Source organism: Podarcis tiliguerta (assembly GCF_965153285.1).
Source record: "Podarcis tiliguerta genome assembly, chromosome: 14".
NCBI classification, from domain to species: Eukaryota; Metazoa; Chordata; class Lepidosauria; order Squamata; family Lacertidae; genus Podarcis; species Podarcis tiliguerta.
The window spans coordinates 50,004,132-50,019,282 of record NC_139547.1 but is presented as its reverse complement, the minus strand read 5'-3'; the positions used below and the strand labels follow the sequence as shown (position 1 = coordinate 50,019,282).

General features: G+C 44.9%; 1 protein-coding gene across 1 annotated transcript in view; it reads left to right on the top strand.

Moving 5' to 3' along the window:
- MAD1L1 (mitotic arrest deficient 1 like 1) overlaps positions 1 to 15,151 on the top strand; it is a 436,479-nt gene that overhangs the window by 225,477 nt on the left and 195,851 nt on the right. The gene's annotated exons all lie outside the window — the stretch shown is intronic.

The following is a 15,151-nucleotide window of genomic DNA, read 5'->3' as shown; positions in this document are numbered from 1 at the left end:
AAGTGTCCTAAATATGGATGCACCATCAGTGATGGAAATACCCAGCCATAACCTCTTATAGAGATAATGGATTTTGAGCAGCCAAATTTGCTTTCTGTAACTGTCGGGTCCAAACTCGACCATGTGTTATTGTCCCCTCCATCCCATTCATGAAAGTGTTATGGTGTAATTTAAGACTGCATAGGATTATGTCCACCATCTGATTATGTGGCTGCCACTCCAGAGAAGGAGGAGGGAGCATTTCCTTGTGTAAAGTGGTTCCCCACCCCAAACTCTTTCATGTCCTCAGTAGGCCCATGAGGTAGGTCACTGTTGTTCCCATTTTGCAGGTGGGGAACTGAGTCTAAGAAGACAAGTGACTCGCCCACGGCCACCTAGTGAGTCCATGGCTGAGCTGGAGCTTGAACCCTGGTCTCTCAGGTCCAAGTGCAACTCTCTGTCCACTGGAGCGAATGGACTTCTACTGCTGATATTGATCCCGTTACTAATGTGCAAACCTGTGTTTTGTGCAAGCCTGATGCGTCTCTTGGCTTCTTCTATGTTCTTGAAATCAGACCACTGAGGACAGCTTCCAAGATTTCCTTCTATACCTATATTCTGTTCACTGGCCAGGCTTATTTGGGAAGAACTCAGATGCTGCCACATGTGGGTTGGTAGCAAAATAAAGATGATTGTTTTGCTTGTATTTGAAGTGACACCAACATATATCCTAAATGCATTGATCTTTCATCTCTTCTTTCCTTCTTGAAACTGACAAGGATTCTTAACTGAAAGTTAGCAGAGAGGTAGACACAAATTTGATGCAGAGGACCTTGTAGTATTGTGACACAAATACTTTGCTAGCGGTGGGGTGGGGGAGCCTTTTTGCACACTCTTCCTTTGGAATCCTTACATCCACCCCAACTAATCTCATTTTATGAAGGCACCACTTACTTTCTCCCTTCTGAAACAGTGACCTGTGTGGTTGTGGTGGTGATGGAATAATTCTTCTCAGAACATAACCAGCAGTTCATTTAACCAACCAGTCATAAACAATAACCAGCAGTTCATTTTGAAATTTGTTTTTTAAAAATGCTGTTTGTGAAGAAGAGAGAGCAGAAATTGTTGTAGCAGTAAAAGATAATGTGTGTTTTGCTTCATTACTGCCCATCTTTCCTGTTAATAGCAACTTCTAAGGTGTTTATTGTTTGAGGCCAACTCATGAGACTTGCGTTTTTTTCTTCTCAAAGTGAAGGTGGGGCTGTTGTCTCTGCCTTTTTTACTTCTCTTAGGTGCAGCAACCACAAAATTGTTGTGGTGCTCTGTTCATTTTAATTTCCATCCCTTCCACTACCCCCCATTGCCGTGTACATTGTTTTGTGGTGGTGATGTTTTTGTTTTTCTTCTCTTAAACAACCACACACACACACACACACACACACACACACACATTCTATTACTCAGATTTCAGGCAGACCAAGACCATTGATTTTATCTTGACACCTATTAGAAGGGAATCAGATTTCTCTTTTATTATCAATCTTGAAGATTGGGATGTGCGGGGGGCGGTGGCAGTGCAGAGAGCAGGGAGTGATGGCTTTGATAAAACAGGGAGATGAGAGGTACTGAATGCTTTCGCCAAGCCATGTTTGGTGTGAATCCTGTCATCCAGCTCTCCTTTAATTGGGTTGCTGTCATAAAAAGTTGATGAAAATGTTGGGTTTGTTGTTTGGATGCCCTAGTCTCCAAGGAGTGCTTATAGCAGCTTTGGTTCTCCAGCAGGTTACAAGCTCATTTGTCTCATATTTCATGTGATTTCCTTGTCTGCAGATAGCTGTCAGTTCACAGCTCTAGGGCAGCATAGTCTAGTCCTCAGCCATTCTCTGTTTGCATTTGGGAAGTTTGGCAAGGCCTTCTCTATTCGCAGTCCGTGCCTTTAGACCAGTCCTTAACATCCTTCAAGCAATTAGCTTCCCAGGTCTGCCTCCAGCAAGAATGATTGAAATCTTTCTGCTCCCATTTTGCTAATTATCCCATCCTTTTACACTCTTCCAATAAAAGGAAGATGTTCTTCCCTGATCTAGCCACACTGGAAGCAGGACTAAAGCATTGAAAAGGATTGCCAAAGATTTCAAGTGTTCTTTAACTTAAGAAGGGCTGACACTATCCTATAAAAGCGCTTAGGTAGCTCATAAAACCCACTGATTTGAACATCAAATTTATTGTTTGCAGATTGCAGGTCCAGTTGTGACGGAAGCAGGCTGCCTAGGATGGCCATCATCATCATCACCATCATTTTATTTGTATGCCGCCTTTCCATAGTTAAAACAATGCTCATGGCGGCTTACAACATGGCAAGATTTACATAATTAGCAACATAACAAAAGTCATAAGCAATAAGTAAAACACATCAAAATGTACACAACCAAATGGAAAACAATTTCCATATAAAATCTAAAACCAAGAATACAGCATTAATATCAATCACAAAACAAAAACAAAGCCCTCTCTGCCCAGCAGCAGCAGCAGCAGCCCTTTATGGAGCCTGTCAGGCCCCGCCCCAGCCAGGTGGAGAGAAGCAGGGCAAGGTCCTTCAGGCTCCCAGCAGGTCAGTCCAGGGCAGTAGCAGTAGCAGCAGCAGGTCCCAAATGGTACTATTAAACATTTGGGGTTGCTCTTAGTAATCCCACTATGGTTCTGAAGGCTTGACAACCATATGTCAGGAGTGCTTTGATGGTGTTTCCTGCTTGGCAGGGGGTTGGACTCGATGGCCCTTGTGGTCTCTTCCAACTCTATGATTCTATGATTCTATGTGCATGCCTTCTGGGCAGGTGCAACTGATACCATGTATGAAGGTAGCACTTGGTTCTTGGTGACAAGACTGTGCCCTGCACCTTAGCCGCCAACTCTGCTGCCACCTCCTCTAGTTCATCCCACCCCTCACTTGTCAAAACCCCCTCACCCTGAGGAGGCTCTCTGTTCTGCAGGAGAGAGAGCCAGCAGATCTGCTTCTGCTCTGACACTGAGAGTCTCAAGAGGAAGAACTTTCTCCTCCATCCCTGGGTGCCCACCTTGCATCCCATCTGCTTCTTCCTCCTCTTCTCCTTCCTGTTCCTGGCAGTCCGGGGCTGCCAAAGCATGCCAGATCCTGATGGAGCTGAAGGGCCCATGATAAGAGCTGGTATGCTCAGCATCCAGGTGATAACTGTTCCCCAGATCTTCTATTGACCATACACCAATGTATTCATAGAGATATAAATGGCATTGGGGACAAAATCAGGCTCTGTGGCACCCCATAGATCAACTGCAAGGAAGCTAAGGCACAGTCACCCATCAGACTCTCTGGAATTGACTAAAACCACTGTAACATAGTTCCCCAATCTACAGGGTCTAATCAGAAGGTTATTGTGGGTAATGGTATCCAGAGCCATTGAGAGCTCTAGGAGAATCAATAAGATCCCATCCCCCTGTCATTCTCCCTCCCCCTAAGAAGGTGATCAGGGTGACCAAGGCCAATTCTGTCCTCCAAGTGGGTCTGAACCCTGACTGTAATGGGTCAAGATAATTAGCTTCATCCAAGAGTAGACCATCGGCAGTAGAACCACCAACACCCTCTCAGTCACCTTGCCCAGAAAATGTGCATTGGTGACCAGGCAGTAATTGGCATAAATGTGTGGTTCCAGGTGAGTTTTCTTCAGGTATACCACCACCACTACCTCCTTGGGGCAGCAGAGACTGTCACATCATGCAACAAAGTGTTTGCCATGCCCTGGATACATCCATAAGCCTGAATTTGTGGGGCCACCTATAAATAAGCCTGGTAAATTCATTTGGCTGTGTTAGGTGAAGCAGTAAATTAGCATTGCTTTAAATTCATTCCGTAATACGGTATTTTATTTATTTATTTTGAACAAATAATTAAATCAGAAATTTTCTAGGTATCTTTTTACTGTGTGGTTACAGTCTTCTACCACATAAACACACTGATGCTGTAGAGAGGGGTTTGTCCAGCAAAGGTGATACAGAGAGTAAGAGGAGATGGTGGTGATAATGATGATGATTCGTAACATTGCTTTAGAGTCAATTGCACAGGAGGGGCTGTACAGATACAGAATGGAAAGAAGAATCAGCTTGTGCCTTGAGGGCTTGCTGTCTCATTTGCTCCAGAGGAACCTAATTGAAGATCCAAGTTCACTTCCAAATGAAATAAAGCCTGAATTCCCCATAGGCACCAGCAGGCTTTATCACAGAAGCATATCTCATAGCCTTTCCACGTACTAAATATCTATTTAATTCTTGTCTCACCTGTGACATCAGCACCACACACAGCTGGGAATCAGCGAAGGCACTTGCAATTCTAAAAATATCCCAGGCAGCAGAGTGTGGAACTGCACTGCTTTGGAATATGTGCGGTGGAAAATATTGCATTAATCCCTGGAGTTGGATGCTGCAGCTATGGCAAATGGATGGAGCTTGTTGGGTGTTGCATATTCCCATTGGCCACTGCTTGTGACCAAAAAAGAAAGAAAGAAAGAAATGTACATTCTTGGCTGCAGGTAGCAGATTTTGAAATATTAAAAGGCAGCAAATTGTCAATTATTTTGCTATATTTTTACTGTTTGGATTATCTCCCTCAGGCACTAAAATATAGTGGGCTGCCTCTTCCCACGTGCTTTGACTTGACCTACAGCTTGTTAACTAGTGTGTGTTTGCTATGAAATTACAAGCCCTCAAGGGTTCAGCATGAGTTATTTGAATGTTGCTGTGCTGTTTTCCTTTTTTTAAAAAAAACAACAACCAACAACTCACTTTTATTTGTTGTGTGTGAAAGTCCTACAAGTCTAGGCATATCTGTGGTTCTGCAATACATATATTCTCTTATGAAAATAAATCGCATGGATTACACAAATGTATTGGGTTGATGTAATTTATATAGATGCACAACTTGGGACAAGTTAGGTTGGATGTTTGTGTGTGTGTGTGTGTGTTTCTGTCTCTTTGTGTAATGAGCACAATACATAGTAAAAGGAGCATAGTTATGCAATTGCCTGCTGAAAAGTAAAGGAAGGCAGTATATGTAGCAGGTTGTTTCTGTTGTACATGTGGTTCAGGCACATGCCATGTTTGTAGACACCTTTGTCTGCCATCAGCCTTGGGGCCTGAAGCCAGCTCCCTGTAGAACACATCCTTGGGGATACTGCCATTTTCCAGTCGGTGGACATGACCAAGCCAGTGGAAACACCATTGAGACAGGAGTGTGCACATGCTGGGAATGTGGGCTTGGGAGAGCACCTCTTTGAGATGCTCTCCTGCCATGTGATGCCCAAATTCTCGAGACATCGCTTCTGGTGGTTGTAAGTTGCCCCTGACACACTTCCATACAGCAGCATGCTAGATACACAAGCCTGGCAGACCACCATCTTGGTATTGGACATTCGCACCATATTCTCCCACACCTTTTTGGAAAAGCAAGCCATTGCTGTAGCTGCCTTGCAAATACACTTGTTCAGCTCAGCACTGATGGAGAGGTTGCTGGTTATGGTGGAACCCAGGTAGAAAAAGTCGCTTACCACCTCATGCGTGGAGTCACCGATGCTGATCCCTGGAGTACTAGTGATGTCCTGATCCAGGACATTGATCTTCGTCAGGGTGATGGTGAAGCCAGACTCCCTGCAGGCAAAACCACAAACCAGTTGCTGACCCCTGCTGTAGAGCTTCCTTGGAGTGTGTTGTCAAGGCTGCATCATCTGCAAACAACATCTCTAGGTTAAAGACCCTTGACTGATACTTGGAAATCCAGAAGTGAGTTGAATATTGATACTGGCGTTGCAACAACCAGCATTGCATTGCAAACAGTTTGATTTTCTTCCTACTTTACTCAAAACTTGGTATTAGCAAGTGATGAAATTGAGATATTGATGACTGTGTGCAGCAGGCTGTATAACACCTGACATTTGTTCATACTCTTGCCTTGTGTGGGGACAGGTTGAATTATGGCTGGAGGCGCCATCCACCTCCACAGCCTTTCTCTCCTGCTACCCCCTTGGCTCTTGACACCTAGCTGCAGGCAGCATTGATTTTCCTTCACTCCTATAAAAGTCTGTAGCATGGATATTACTCACTGTTCAGATCTTTACTGCTAATAAAAACCTCAGGTTACAGGAAGACGGGAAGAGTCAAGAATTGCCAGGTGATGGTGCCCCTGTGCACCCTAAATCTTTGATAGCTTTGAGGGAATAAGACGGGGTATGTGTGGCTAGAATGATGGACAGAAATGGGTCCTAGTATTATTTAAAATTGTTCCTTTGTCTCCCAGCTTCAGTGGCTGCTGCCAGATAGAGGATAGCCTGTGGTGACTGCTTTGCAATTGGCTCTTTGGGCGGGCACCAGATATTCCAAAAAGTGGCTTAGTTTTAAATCACTTTCAAGGCAGAGGCCTCTTCTGCAACACCCCCCTCCCTTCCAGGTCCTTGAAAGAGCTGGCAACTTGAAGCCAGGAAATAGAGGATTGATCAAATCAGTGCTGCTTGGTGAAGTGGGAGGAAAGACTTCTGAAGAGTTCTCAATTAGCATTTATTTCTGCAAGGAGTCCTGTGTTTACAGGCAGTGGGGTGGCTGGTGAAGTGTTCCTTATGCAAATACAATTCTCCTGCCTTCCCTTCTTCAGAGTTGTAGGGGATATATATATATATATATATATATTCTTCAAGTTCTGTGGCTGCTTCAAGAAAGATTTATTTAAAAATCAGCTGTGCTGTGACTTAATTGGATCCATATGCTTAGAGAGGGAGCTTCCACTAGTTAGGGCCACTTCTAATTTGTTCACAGCTGGTTGGTGGAGGGAAAATTCTGGTTGTAGCTCAGAGGGGGGCGGGGACAACAACATCTCTTAATCTTTAAGACTCATAAGGCTTCAAGCAAGGAAAGCACTGCTGCTTCTGGAGTGTGATGTTTATCTGCATTTCCAGATGCCTTGCAGTGATGGTTTTATTTCTGCTTAAGAAGGATTAGCAGGAGGGTGTATTAGTAAACATGGATAGTTAAGTGAAGCTATCCTTTCCCAGAAGAGGACCAAAGCTCCAAGATTCGGTGGATAGACCTCCAACAAGTTGGTAAGACATTTCTCTAGCTGGTAGGCTCCCACCTACATAGCCTTGAAGACTTATGGTCTGTACTGGTGCTGAGTAGCCCTCCACAACGAAGCACCCACCTCATTGTCTGGTATTGGAGGGGTGATGGAGTGAGTCTAGGCGTCTTTGCCAACGTGCTGCCCCCCAGAGGTGTTGGACTGCAACTCCTACTGGCGCCAGGTTAGTAAAGCCTGCTGTAGGTGCAGGTTCTCTTTAGGGCAGGCATAGGCAAACTCGGCCCGCCAGATGTTTTGGGACTACAACTCCCATCATCCCTAACTAACAGGACCAGTGGTCAGGGATGATGGGAGTTGTAGTCCCAAAACATCTGGCGGTCTGAGTTTGCCTATGCCTGCTTTAGGGGAATCCACAATAGATCCTTCTGCATACAACCAGAATTTTCCTCTCTCTACACAGCTTCTCCCTTAATCCAGTCTTTGATAACTTATTTAGAGGTTAGGACCTGGTGCAAATGTGAAGTTACTTGACAGATTCACTGTTAGGCAGTAAGCAGGATTGACAAGCACATGCATCCATTTACACTGCCAGGAAAACAAGGTGAGAAGCCATCCTGTCAAGGTGCCCTTCTGTTAAGCCATTAAGGACTCCCTTTAGTCTCCCCCTCCTTGCCCCTTTTTCACAGACTTCTTTTTCACAGCTTGGACTCCACAGCACTGACCAACCTGTTACTGGAACTTCAGTCACTTAAGAATGAAGGCAAGCTGCATGCCAACCTGGCAGTTTAAGAATTCGTATGTGAATTTTGTACAGTGTGAGTCAGCAGACTGTTGGGGCGGAAACACCTCTGCTTGAAGAACCACGTAGGTTGATTAGGATTAATTACAAATTATCAGGAGCTGAAAATACACAGCAGGGGACTCGGTATGATTGTCATTAAAGAAGGAAATATGCACATGGGAACAAGCCTGTGTGCGTGTGGGTATGATAATTTCAGTACTACTTTTGGAAGTCGGAATATAAATGTTTTAAAACTAAAGAAAACTGCTTGTGCCCCCCTCCCCCAACACGTACACTGGAATAATCGGACTTGTAAATAGCCACTCACCTGTTTTCCTGTGCCAATTAAGGCAACCAAGCAAGGAAGTCTTTGCAAATTGGAAGGGAGATGTGTTTTCTTGTACTTCTTAAAAAGAAAACAAAAGCAAACTGTTGGTGTGCCACAAAAGGGAAACTTAAATATTTGTGAGCAGACAAAGTAGCAAAATTTCCTGTGGACTAGTAGCATTTGTTTGCCAGTGTGATGTTTGTACCGGAATGGGGAGACCCAGGTGCGAATCCCTCCTTTCTCTCCAGATGTGCTTGGGCCAGTCAATATATACATTAATTCATTTTTTTCCATGTTAAATAACACTTGCCCTGTTTATACTCACAGCATCCCTGTGAGGTGGGCTGTGCTGAGAAATAGTGACTGTCAAGGTCAGCCAGTGAGCGCCATGACTGAGCAGAGATTTGAGCCCAAGTGTTGCCTGGCTCGCTTCTGCCACTAACTACCACACCACTCTGGTTCTCTTGGGCATGGAGCAAAAGTCTTCACAACACGCACTGACTTAAAAAGGAGTGAACATGTCTTATATTAAATCCACAAAGTTCCCAGATTCACGGCTCATGAGGGAAGCTGTTTTAGCATCTTTCTGTAGCTCACTTCAGTGCTGGTTAATATTCACCTTATACATTTCACATGATGTTGCCAAAATGCACAAACATTTTAGCCTCCTACTTCAACCAAATGATATATGATGAATCCCTATCACAGGAGTAGATTGACTGGGGTGTGTGTGTCTGTTTTCTGGGAGAGAAGATATACTCTCCTTGGCTGGGGATGTTCTTGATATCTGCATTTACTACACCAGGGGTCCTCAAACTTTTTAAGCAGGGGGCCAGTTCACTGTCCCTCAGACACTGTTGGGGGCTGGACTATAGTTTAGAAAAAAGGGCACCTTTAGGCGCCAAGCAAAAACGTTCCATTTTAGCCAGACTTTTGGTTGATTTGATTGACATCCTATGCCCTTTTTAAATGTAGTTGTTTTCGGGGGTGGGGGGTGGGGAGATGTTATTGAGTGTTGAGTGTTGTTTTATTTTGATTCTATATAGTGGTTTTAGATTTTGATTATGTTCTGTGAACTGCCCTGAGACCTCCAAGTATAGGGCAGTATATAAATTCAATTATTATTAATAATAATGACTCAGTGGCAGTCCCAAATTCAACCCCTGGCATCCCCACGTGGCGTTGGGAGAGCCTCCTGCATGAAACCCTGGAGTGCTGCTGCCAGCCACGGTAGGCAATAGTGAGCAATGGTCTGGCTTGATATAAGGCAGGTCCCCGTGCCTCTTTCTCCTCCTCTTCCTCCTTCTGCTCACCGGTCTGTTGCAAGAGCTAGCTGCTTGTCCGGAGAGGCTGTCTGTTCTCTGGGCTTCATTTGGCTCCTCCACCTCCAGCCCATGCATGGAGGCAAGTGCTCTTGAGCTGCCATGGTGACCCAGGCACCATGCGGCCCCTGCCTCTCCGCAGGAGATGCCTGTGGCCCGAGGGGGCTCCGAGGACTAAGCGGCGCTGCTGTGACTGCAGCTGCAACAAGGCGGGCAGAATGGAGAGCCCAGAGCCAAAGGGTCCGCAGTACCATAGCCGACTGGCGCCTCTGCCATACTGGGGAGTAGGCAACTACGGGAAGGCGGAGGGGTCAAGAGCAAAGTTCAGCAGAACACTTGAAACACAGGTGGAGGGAGGGAGAGACGCAGAGACGCCCCTCTGCCTTAGCAGAAAACTATGAATTCCAGCATGCAATGCGGCCGCAGAGAGTATGGTTAGGCCGGGCGCGGAGTTGTTGCCGAATGCTTTTGTTGCATTCAGTCAGAATACTTCACCACTGCTTTGCCGCTCGCCCTGGCTGGGCAGGCCGGATTTAAGACCCTGGCAGGCCAGATATGGCCCGCGGACTGTAGTTTGAGGGCCCCTGTACTACACCAAGCAGGTGGTTGGGCTGCATGGCCTTCAAGAATGCTTCCAACTTGATTCTCTGAGGATCACCTTTATGAATTGGACTTCACTACTTCTTGTCCCGCCCTGCAGTTCTAACAGCAGCCTCGGTTCTGGCCTAAAAGTGCTTCTGGGTTACCTGGATCTTTAGAAGATACCCCACTTTCAGTGCAGCATTGTTCTGGCATCTCAGATGCTGCTTCTGGGGCTGTCAGTAATGTGTCTAGATATCAGTACCTGATGCAAGCTTGCCTAGCTACCTCCCAGGCTGTTTGCATGTTGCCATTGAAAGTTCCCCCTTTCACAGTGCTCAGGTGGGTCCCTGCAGATTCTAGAACTTGGAGATCGGTAGAATAGAATCAGTGGTGTTGCATGATTCAGCTACATGTTAAAGTTAATTTTATATTTGTCTGCAGTCCCCTTTCCCCTCTCCCGCTACCACTCGCAGTCACTCAGAGCCTCAGGCAGAAGACAATCCAACCTTAGCTGCAAGGAGTAATCTAAGGTGAGGCAAGAATCTGCAACCAGACAAGTGAGGGTTGATTTGCTGAAATGAAAAACCTTTTGGCCCATTTTGGTGCATCGGCCACATGGATGTCCAAAGGCCTTTTAAGGGTGCTGTTGCAATCCTGGTGGAATTTTTTGGGGGGGAGTGTGTTTGAAGAAGAGGCTGAGCTGAAGCAACCCTGGTATATGCTCTGAGGTTGTTGGGCACAGAAGTCTTCCCTCCTCATTCTTTGGAAGGATCATGGCCAGCTCTTTGCATGCTTCTCTTCTCTAGAATTCTCTTCCCAAAAGGATTGTGACCCCTGAATCCTCCCCTCATCATGCCACTTTTGAGAAAGAATAAAGCAGAACAGTAATAGATGGGGAGAACCTCCTCCTCCTCCTCCTCCTCCTCTTCCTCCTCCTCCTCCTGATGTTTATTATGTCTGTGTACAAATTTCAGAAAGTAAGTTGTTATCTAGCCCTTAGAGGGTTTTTTTCCAGGCAGTGGGGAAAAATGGATTATGTGATGTTCTGAAGTGTGTTCATTCTATGGTAACTGCTGTTGCAATTTAATTGCTTGCTCTCATTTTACCCATATGAATTCTGTTGTGATGTTGCAGAACACACAGAAAAGTAATTTGAAACCTTTGGTTGGAGAGGTAAACATTCTGAATGGGTCTGTTTACCCCATTTTTCGCTTAGGTTCAATGATTAGTTATTCCCCCATTCACAGAGAGAGAGAGAGACTGAGAGGTGATAGGGCTCTCTGGACAGCCTTGGCCTTTATTTTTGAGATTCTTTCATGTTACTAAAGCTTTTATTCCATTGCCCAATTGCTTCTGAGTTTTCAGTGGTGTGATTCAGAAGCAGATACTCTTTTTCTGGCATTTTGTTTTATTATTTTTTCCTTTTATATATTACTTTCCTCTCCCAGATTTGTTGCCACCACTTTCTGTAAATCGAGGTTTAGTGCAACACTCTTTAGTTGCCTCAAGTCTCTGATAAAAACAATCTCTCCCCATTTAATATTGGATTTTGGTGAAGGTTTGCTGGCAAAGCATGATTTTTGACCCACAGCCTCCTAATGTGCCCAGTCTTACATCGTGAGAGAAGGATGCAGATTTAGTACACCTAGAATGTGGCTGCAATCTTAATACCATTTACATGAGAGCAAGCCCTGTGGAACTTATGTCTGTCTTTCTTTCTTTCTTTCTTTCTTTCTTTCTTTCTTTCTTTCTTTCTTTCTTCCTTTCTTCCTTTCTTCCTTTCTTCCTTTCTTCCTTTCTTCCTTTCTTCCTTTCTTCCTTTCTTTCTGAATTTATAGAGGTCTCAGGGCAGTTCTTAGAATAAATGTCTGAACAGATATGCACATGATTGCTCCATGTATGGTGTGTCTAGTGTCTGAAAACAGTGCAACTTACTGGTAGGATTTTCTCAAGGCTGTATTGTGGGGCAAGTGGAGGGAATAGTATTCAAGGGGGGAAATAGTACAGTGGCACCTTGGTTTTCGAATATAACCCATTCCGGAAGTCCGTTCGAGTTTTGAAATGTTCAAAAACCAAAAACTGAAAGTGGAAGCCTCAAAATGCAACCTTCAAAACGGAAGCCACATTTCCTGTTTGACTTCCGAGGTGCATTTGAAACCAAGGCACTTACTTCTGGGTTTTCGGTGTTCAAGTTCCGTAACGTTCGACAATGGAGGCGTTCGAAAACCAAGGTACCACTGTGCAGTCTTTCCAGCACTGTCCCTGTTTAGACTACAGGAGGGGACGTTTCATGTTTAAATTGTCCTTCTTGCAATCCTCTCTGCTCATGGAAAGCTAGCATGTTAAGTAGAGAGACTAGACTCCATTCCTTCCTGATGAGCTGCATTTCTGGTATCTAGATGACATGTGGCTATGGTGCTTATGATTCTAGGGGCAGGGGAGGTGTTACACAATATGTTAATGCTTGCCTGATTTAATCTTGGCTAAATTACACAGCACCATTGCCTGAATCTTGGAAGCAAAACTAGTTTACTCTTGGTACTAAATAATAATAAAGTTTAGCAGTAGCTACAGGCAGGCTGTTCAAAAATAAGAATCCACTGCCTTCTTTAGAGAGGCAAAGTGGGTAATATGATGATTTCATTGCATTAGTTTCTGTTGATGAAATAGAAGGCAAGTTTTCCAGTTTCAGAGAGCTGCACTTCAGGCACACAGAGAGATGTTTGAGCTATCTAGAAAATTAGATAAGAATGCAAATATTACAATCACTTCAGGCAGGTTTTTCAATCACACGAATCACATGTCTTTAATACATCAAGCTGTGGTTGACAATAACGGGTTTTGTGTTTGCCTTTCCTCTCTGCAGGAAATATCAGCTGTATGCAATTGTTAAAGGAACCATATTCTCTCTGTTCTTGAAAGCATGCATAGTTGTGGATTTTGCATTCTTATGAACAGTGTTGTGTGGCTCTGGTCTGTGATAAAGGTTTTTGAAGGGTCCCTTTGAGGAGGGGTGACAGCTGGATGGCCAAGGCCTCAATCCCCAGCCCCAAACGTAGCCTATTCTTCAAGACCTGTTCCCAAAGACGCTTCTCCCTCCATGGCTTGTTCTCTGTTGGCAACTTCCTTCAGGGTATAGGATTTGGCTTAGGGAAGTGCAGTACAGTGGTGCCTCGCAAGACGAAATTAATTCGTTCCGCGAGTTTTTTCGTTGTACGAGTTTTTTCATCTTGCGAAGCACCACTGCATTTAAACACTGACAACGGCGGGGCGGGGCGGGGAGAAGCAGGACAGCTGCCGCAGCCGGTACCTCAGACTCACCCGCGCCTTGTGGCCACCATGCGACGCGGCTGCTGGAGGGCGGCAGGGCTCAGGAGCGCGACTCCAGGGAGAGAGAGGCGCTGGCGGCAACGGCTCTCTGAGGGGAGCCGCGAGGGGGGTGGGCAGCAGCGCGAGGCACTAACCGTCAGCCGGAAGGTGGGAGGGAGCCAGAGGAGCCGTCAGCAGGAAGGTGGGAGGGAGCCGGAGGAGCGGGGAAGCGAGCGTGCGTGCGTGCAGTGACCGTCGCCATGACATGAGAGGCAGGGCCGTTTCGTCTAGCGAAGCAAGCCCTTAGGAAAATCCGTCTTGCGAAGCACCTCAGAAAACGAAAAACCCTTTCGTCTTGCGAGTTTTTCGTCTTCCGAGGCATTCGTCTTGCGGGGTACAACTGTATCTGATCTCCAGCACCTCCAATCCTTTTATTTTTCCTGAGAGTTTCTTTCTACTCTGATTCTCCCACATGGTACTGAGAGTCCTCTATAGATATATAGAAGGTTCTTGGCATAAATGAAAAGGGCACTATATATGTTCTGTTTGTTTTGGCTCCTGCTCATGGGGCTACTCAGAGCGAGCAGATACTGAAACAAAGGTGTTTTCAGTGCTCTTTCCCGGGAACGCCTAGGAAGCCCCTCTACATAATAAGTAGCATCTCTGTGTGCCAAACTTGCAGTTAAAGCCAGATGTTATGTCAGTCTCAGTTATGTGCCATTGCCATAGCAATCACATTTTTGCCCACAAATGTTAGGCTGAGTTTTGTAGCTGCTAGAGCAAATAAAGTTGCTGTCATTTTTGTAATCTTCATCTGTGTGTGAATCTGGCAGGATTAAAGCAACAAGAAACTTTTGCTGGTTGCACAGAAATGATCTAGTTGTCATGTTAAAAAGGCACTTCAGTGTTGTTGAAGATTGTGTGACCCTCTTCCCGCAAATGCATAGCCTAGATGCATAAGGAAATTTATTGAGTGATATAGAAACTCCTGCTGTACACTGCATTGTGGTTGGTATTATTATTAATATCATCATCATTTATATAAATGCTCACCCCTCTCTCTAACTGCTGAATCTGGTTATAATATAAAACCATGCATAAAATATCCCAAATCCTGCAGCTGCCCTTAGAAAGTAACTTCAGCTCAGCTGATCTCATTCTCTTAACAACTTGTGCTGCCCACTGAATGCACTTATTCTGTATAGCAAGGAATCTTAGGACTTTCTTAAGGCTGTTGTTTGCGCTTCTACCCTTTCTGCCAGAAGTTTTTATAGTTGAAAGTTGTCTTGGTTTTGCCCTACAGTCATTCTCTTCAACATTCTGATTTATTCCCAGGCTGTTCTCTGAACAAATATACTTTCCTTTTGCCATTTGGAAAAGCTGCTGTGTTCCTTGGGGCTGCCTTTCTGAGGCTAGGAAGAAGTAATAGCGCTTTGAGTTTGCATAGAGAAGCCAGTAAGATCGTTGTATTTTCTTCTGCAAATGCAGTGTTGTTGTAGTCTTTGCTAATGAGTTTCTAGCACTGTCTGACAAGTAAATTCAATTCCTCTGGCTGCTGGGAAGAAACGAAACACATGGAGAGTTTTTATTTATTTTTCTTGTTTTGAAGAAAAGGCCCTGAACTCTGCAGTAGGAAATTGCAAGAAGGTTGCTATTTGTTGAATCATTTATTTATATATTTCCACCTCACATTTTGACTGGAATGCCCCAAAGCAACTCACAAGATCCATAAAATACAACGGCTGAGCTTACTGTTAACAGTC